This window comes from Meriones unguiculatus, chromosome 4, assembly GCF_030254825.1.
Source record: "Meriones unguiculatus strain TT.TT164.6M chromosome 4, Bangor_MerUng_6.1, whole genome shotgun sequence".
Lineage (NCBI taxonomy): Eukaryota > Metazoa > Chordata > Mammalia > Rodentia > Muridae > Meriones > Meriones unguiculatus.
In genome coordinates, this window is record NC_083352.1 from 140,775,099 (window position 1) to 140,782,044 (window position 6,946).

Genomic DNA, 6,946 nt, shown 5'->3' on the forward strand with positions numbered 1-6,946 from the left:
TGCCTGCTCTTAACTGCTAAATTGTCTCTCCAGACATTCTGTTGGCCTTTTCTTCCATGATAGTCCCTAAGTTTTAGAAGGAATGGTAGAACTATACTCTTTAGGGTTGACCATTTTTCTCAGCGTGCTGATTAGTCATAGTGTCTGCATTTGCTGCCATTCTTTGTAAAGAGAAGCCTTGGTGATAAAGGCTGGGTAGCATCTGTCTATGGGTATAATTGTAGAAGAGATGGCTCAGTGGTTAAGAGCATTGGCTGTTCCTCCAAAGGACCTAGGTCAATTCACAGCACCCTTCTAATGCCTCACTACTGTCTGTAGCTCCACTCCTAGGAAATATGATGCCCTCTCAAGGCCTCAAAGGATACTGCACACATGTGGCAGACAGCAAGCACATGTGGCATGCAGGCAAAACACCCAGACTCATAAAAGAAATACATTTTTGCAAAGCAAAGTTGTTTGTAAGGCAGTTCAAAAGCATGCCAGTCTGGGTAAATAACAGTGGTAAGTTCTCCCCTTGGACACTCTCAAGTCATGAGTTTTTGATTGGGCCTAGAGGAACAGGCATGGAATCCATCCGGTGAAGTAGGCCTAAAAACCAGAGTTTCTCCCATAACAGTCATGCTACTATTACATAAGTGGGCACGTTTATCTGTTAGTTTGGTTCACAGTTGGGTAAGACCACTGGTACCTTTTTCCCCCAGCAGGCTGGATGGCACCTTCTGGCATTATAAAAACTAGACAGCATGGAGGAAGCTTCTATATACCTTTGTTGCAAAATACATATTTTAAAATCTGTAATTAGGGTTCTTATGTAAAAGCATAATTTCTAATCCTCACCACATATTAGAATCATCTGGTATCTTTAAAAATTAACATACAAGCAGCTCTCAGAAAATTCAACTCTCTAAAGATAAAACACAGTTCTCATTCCAATATGCAATTAACATAGAAAATGATTGGCCTGTAATTTTATTTAGTTACCATATCTTCTGCATGCACCATGCTCTGTTTACCCAAGCTTTAAGTTCATAGTCTTGAAAGTTCAAGTAAACTAACAGATGAGTTCTTGTTGAGGAAAGGCTTATTTTACCCCTCTCCCATCTTTCTATGTGATCAGACTGGCCTTCAACCTGCTAGGCTTACAGACATAACACTTCTTTTTTAATTGCTATACACAAGGGACTTTAAGTGTAAGCAGTCAAGCTCCATTCAGACCATTATTCTATATTTTTCAATCATTTGACAGAAGCATATCAACTGTACTGGAAACAGTTTCTCTCCTTTTTGAAAAAAAAATGTTTTTAATTATTCTTAACTATGTATATGTGTGTTTGTGTGGAAGGTACAACTGCGTTTCAGTGCAGACACTTGTGTAGTCCAAAAATGTTGGATGCCCCTGGTGCTGGAACTCTCAGGCAGCTGTGAGCTGCCCAGTGTGGATGCTGGGAATCAAACTGTACAAAAGCAGTATGTATCTCCTGAGCCATTTCCCTGGTTCCTGAGCTGGCTTATTATCATCTGTTTCCAATACATCAATGTTGGTGAACCAGAAATTTACCATGAAGAGCTGAGAAAGTATGCCAATGGTACAAAAGCTGGTAAAAAGCTGGGTTTGATCCCAGCACTGAACAGACACTTGCCATGATCTTCACTCTCTCTTTCCTCTAGATCAGGTGGGATTCTACCCTGCTTCTGATGAGAACAGGAATTAAAAACTGACCAGGTCAGGCAAGGACCCCAAAGCATCAGTTCCAACAGTATCCTTTCTGGTGGCAGCAATGCCAGGAAAGAGCTCTTTCTTTGTTATCTCCTAAATAAGGCTACTATGACCTGTGACTGACCCCTGGACACCTTTGGGCCGACTGAATGGACCATACCTCACCCTAGTTGCTGCAGGTAAGTCCTCCAAAAATCACAGACTACAAGCTTGATGGAGCCCTATTTCCTGAGGACCAGCCCCAGCACCACCACCTCTATTCTAGACCTCTTCTATCCCTTTCTCTTTCTCCTTCCCTCTTAAGCTCCTATCTGTCAACATACAATGAACTTTCTTCTAAAACTCACTCTCTATAGTCTGTGAATTTTATTCTTCAAATTTAAGAACCCAAAAGCCATTGGCTTTGATGGGCTTAATGGCTGCCAAGTTTTCTAGGATTCTAGTTCCCTGAGAAAATTTTTGCTGTCTCAGAGACACCCCAATATTCCCATATCATTTCCTCTTTAAATACATTCAGTTGCATTTCCCCATAGAGGAAGAAAAGACTCCTTGTCTATATCATGTGATGTGTAAAGGTAAGAGATCTGTAGGCAGCTAAAAATTGATTATTAGGTTTGAACTTTAAATATTAGTTATCTCCATGTCAGTCTTTTGAAAGAAAATGTCCATGCTTAATGTTTGTGACTGTTAGCAGTGGGTGGAAGGTTGTGGAGGTTTCATATGGAGCAGACTGAGATCTTGGCTCACAGATTTCAGGCTCTTGTCATCACCAGAGAGAATTCAGAGACAAAACAAAGTAAGAAACTGGAAGAGAATTTGTTAAATGGCAAAGTGCATACTCACAGGTGGTATGGGCTCCTCAAGAGAGACATTGCTGAAATTTTAGATATCTTGTTTTATGGGCAAACTCTAATGGGGGGAAGGACTGTTCAGGAGTTATGGTTAGGGGTGGGGTTGGAGTAGAAGGTGTGAGGATTTCAAGAATTGGAGTAGAATTTGCCTCATGTTTCTGTCTTTAGATAGGATTTTTGAAAGTGTCCTGACATTAGAGGGGTTAAGGTAACAGGCCAATTGCCAAGCCCAATGATATAAACAGAGATGCCATTATAATGAAGCAAAGGTCAGTGAGACATCACTTCCATTGGTCATCTTGGTATCAGCTAGTTTTGAGTGTCCCTATGGCTTTATTGTTTAAATTGTGGCATGCAACATGACTGCCTTTACATTAGTATTTAAACTACCAGGTTTCCTATTTTCCCCCTATAGTTCTCTGGCATACCTCATTATACCTGGCATACCTCATTATACCATCAGAATCTTGCTGAAATCTAAGCCAGATCTCTCTAGCAGCCAAACAAATTTATCTCTACTCTTGAAGAATTATTGATTACAGCTCTACAGTCCCAGGTGTGCTTTGGAGGTGAAAATCCTGTGTTGTTGCTAGGTAATGCAGCACTTGCATTGCATATCACATTCCAGGTCCAGGGAGATCTAAAACTGCAATTTAAATCTCTAGAGTAAGACACAAAAGTTCCAAGTAAGTGAGACAAATAAACATTGTAAACCGCCTGATAGACTTTGCACTACATTTAAAAGAAACTTTGTTTTTAGTGCTCTCTGCTGCATGGACAGGAGATTGGGAATTCAAGCGAGGAGGTGAGAGTTACTGTAAACAAAAGAGACTGAACATAGATTGGGAGATGCTAAATGGGAACAAATGAACAATAGTAGCAGGGACATGTTGGAAAAGGCTCACTTAATAGGCTTCTTCCCACAAGCAAGCTGGATTTTCTTGGAGATTGCCTGCTCCTGGGGGTCAGGCTCAGAGCCCCACCCAGGACACTTCGAAATAAGAAAATCACGGATTTGGGTGGTGGAAGTTTGGGAAGAGGTGGCACCTGGGAGCTAATAAAGAGCTTTGGGATCATCTAGAAATGGCATCTTGTGTGTGAGCTAATTATTTTCAAGGCTGATTCATTCCCCCAAGTAGTTCACAGCTGGCGCCCTTCTTTTTTTTTTTTTTTTTTTTTTTTGGTTTTTGTTTTGTTTTCCCATTACAGTAATGCATCTGCATGGCTGAATTAGTGATGGGTAATTCAGGAGACTTTGGCTAACCCTCAGATAGACCTATTGTTCACATAGCCCTTGGCAAACCCTTGACATTTCCTGAGCTCTTTTCCTTTTGTATTATGAAACATGGGCCTTCTGTGTCCTGACTGCTTTTCTTTGAAGGAAAAGGAAGAGATCTCTTGAGTTTCCTGATTATTTAACTAGCCATTTGCTTGAGGATCATAACAGCTTCGTGAAAAGAAGGGAGCCAGGAGGCAGTAGCTCCCTCAGAAGAAACACATGCAGCTTTTTTCCTCAGCCTATTCCTAAGACATTTTCTTGCTGCATTAGCCTTTAAACACTGAATAGAAGCTGTGATGTGACAGATCAAAGCCAACTTAACTATTCAAGAGCAAGTCACTTCTTCAGACATTTAGCTGAATAGAAACATAAAGCCCGTCCAAAATTTAGTCACTCTTAAAAATTGCATAAGCACCATGGTTAAGAGGCAGGTGAGATGACTTAGTGGGTAAAAGAGCTTATCACCCGAGCCTGATGACCTGACTTGGATTTGCAGAATCTGGGATGGAAGGAGAAAACAGCTCCCACAGATTGTCTTCAGATCTCTGTATATATGACTTGTCATGTGTACATTAAGACGCGTATGAACGAGCACACACACACATACTGCATACACACTTCACATGATACATAGAATAATGTAAAATAAAATTTAGGCTAAAAATAATAAAAACGGTAGAAGTTCTTTATTATGTAAATTTCGGTAAATTTTACTTATATGTCATATGGACACAGAAGTATATGCACTACAAAAAAAAAAACAATGAATGACTTTGACATAGTAAGAAATACATATAAGGTCATTGCTTGAAGTTCAAATTTTGGCTTCTAAAGCTTTTGTCATTTCCTACTGAAGGGAAGGGGGAGGATGAAAAGAGAATCTTTTGTTACAGGATTTGGTTTTATTCCCAGGTTCCTAACACAAGAATTGCTAAGCCCTTTGAAATCTTTGGAATAAGAACAAATTTCTTCCTGCTGGCTACAGAGTGAGTGATGGCTGGGAGCCCATGGATGGTTTTTTTTTTTTTTGGGGGGGGAGGGGTTGCCTGAGGAACTAATCATGTGATTAGGAACAACTTTCAGCTCCACTTCTCGATCTTTAGGGAGATGTAGAGGTTAATCCCCAGTTCCTAATAATTTAATCAATCTTTCCAACATAATGGAAACTTCATAAAAGCCCAAACTGATGGGATTCAGAGTTTCTGGGTTGGGAAACATATGGAGGTTATGGGAGGTGGTATACCCAGAAGACATGGAAACTGTATACTTTTTCTATCCCTTGCTCTGTGTGTCTCTTCACCCATTGCCCCTACCTATTTGGAATAAGAAACTCATTCTTATTCCAAAGATTTCAAAGGGCTTAGAAATTCTTGTGCTAGGAACCTGGGAATAAAACTAAATTCTGTAACAAAAGATTCTCTTTTCATTTATCATTCATAATAAATTGATAAGCATGTGTTTGCTGAGCCATGCTCACCATTTTAGACAAATTAGAAAACCCAAGGAGGGGATCATGGGATCCTCTCATTAGCAGCCAGTTGTTCAGAAGCACAGTGCCAGTCTGGACTTAAGTGAGGGGCAGTCCTGTGGAGCCCCATGTCTGAACCTATGGGGTCTGTGTTGACTCTGGGCGGAGTCACAATTGCACAGAGTTTGTAAAGAAATAGAGAATTGCTAGGTGTGTGAAACCTAATAATTTACTGTCAGAAGTGTAGTGAGAATTTAGAAAGCCAAGCCACATGGTTTCCCTCACCTGCAATCTTAGCACAGAAGGCCAAGGCAGGAGAAAAAGGAGTTCCAGGCAGATGGACTATGTGGCAACTTTGCAGAGAGAGTAGGAGAAAAGCTTGTTTTTGTTTTTCTTTTTCTGTTTTCATGCCTTATCACAAAGGTTACATGCTCTGTAAGCTGAAATAGAAAAACAGAACCTAGCCATCACCTTAGAAGCCTTTTCTATGATCCACCCCAAGAGTGGCCATCAATTAAAATGAAGACCATAGGTAAATTGTATTTGTTCTAGTTTCACTTTTTGGTTGTACTGCTTTCCTTAACATTGTATTTGTGAGATCATTCCCCTGTTGTCTTAGTTCAAGTTCAATTGTTTTTATTACTTTACTCTGCTGGATGAAATGCCACTTAAACATCACCTTTTTTATTACTTTACTCTGCTGGATGGAATGCCAATTAAACATCATGCACTGTGTCAAAGGGGAAAATGCAACAATTTTATTTAAGGATCTTAACTGTTTTTCCTTTCAATTCTAGAACTAGAAAACATTTTACTTCATTAAATATGATGAATGTTCCAATCGGCCAAGCAGAAGAGGATGTGTTACCAAGAACAACCTAAATAAACTCTCTAGCGTCACATTAAAAATGAGTTACTTTTGAGGCCGCACAGCTGATGCGCGCATTGTTAATCCCTGCTTGCTTTGTTACAGAAAACGCTGCTAGGTAGGCACTGGAGGATGGTTTTCCTGAAGAAAGCTACCTCTCGACTTTGCCTATAGATGTCTAATAGGCTGACAGGAATAAGATGAAACACCTTTTCATTTGTCTTCATGCTGTTTCTGCCTGTGAGCTGGTTAATTTTTTTGTCAACTTGATCTATAGTAGAGCCATCAGAAAGGAGGAAAGCTCAATTAAGAAAATTACTTCGTATTATAAGATTGACTTATAAATAAGCCTATGGTGTATTTTATTGATTAATGTTTAATGATTGTTATGGTAGGACCCAGACCCCTGTGGAAGGTGCTATCCTTAGGCAGGTAGTCCTGGATGGTGTAAGAAAGCAGACTGAGCAAGCCATGAAGAGCAAGCCAGTAAGCAATACTTTTTCATGGTTAAAGCTTCAGTTCCTGATTCCAAGTTCCTAACCTGCCTTGAGTTCCTGCTCTCAATAATGGATTGTGATCATGAAGTGTAAGCCAAATAAATCCTTTGCTCCTCAAGTCGCTTTTGGTCATGGTGTTTTATTACAACAATAAAAACTGTAATGGAAGTTGGTTTCTTTGTAAACTCAGTTATGTTATGTAAATATGTTTTTGTTTTAATCCCAAGTGTGGGGTTTTAGGTGGGCTCTAGTTTGTCCACAGCTGA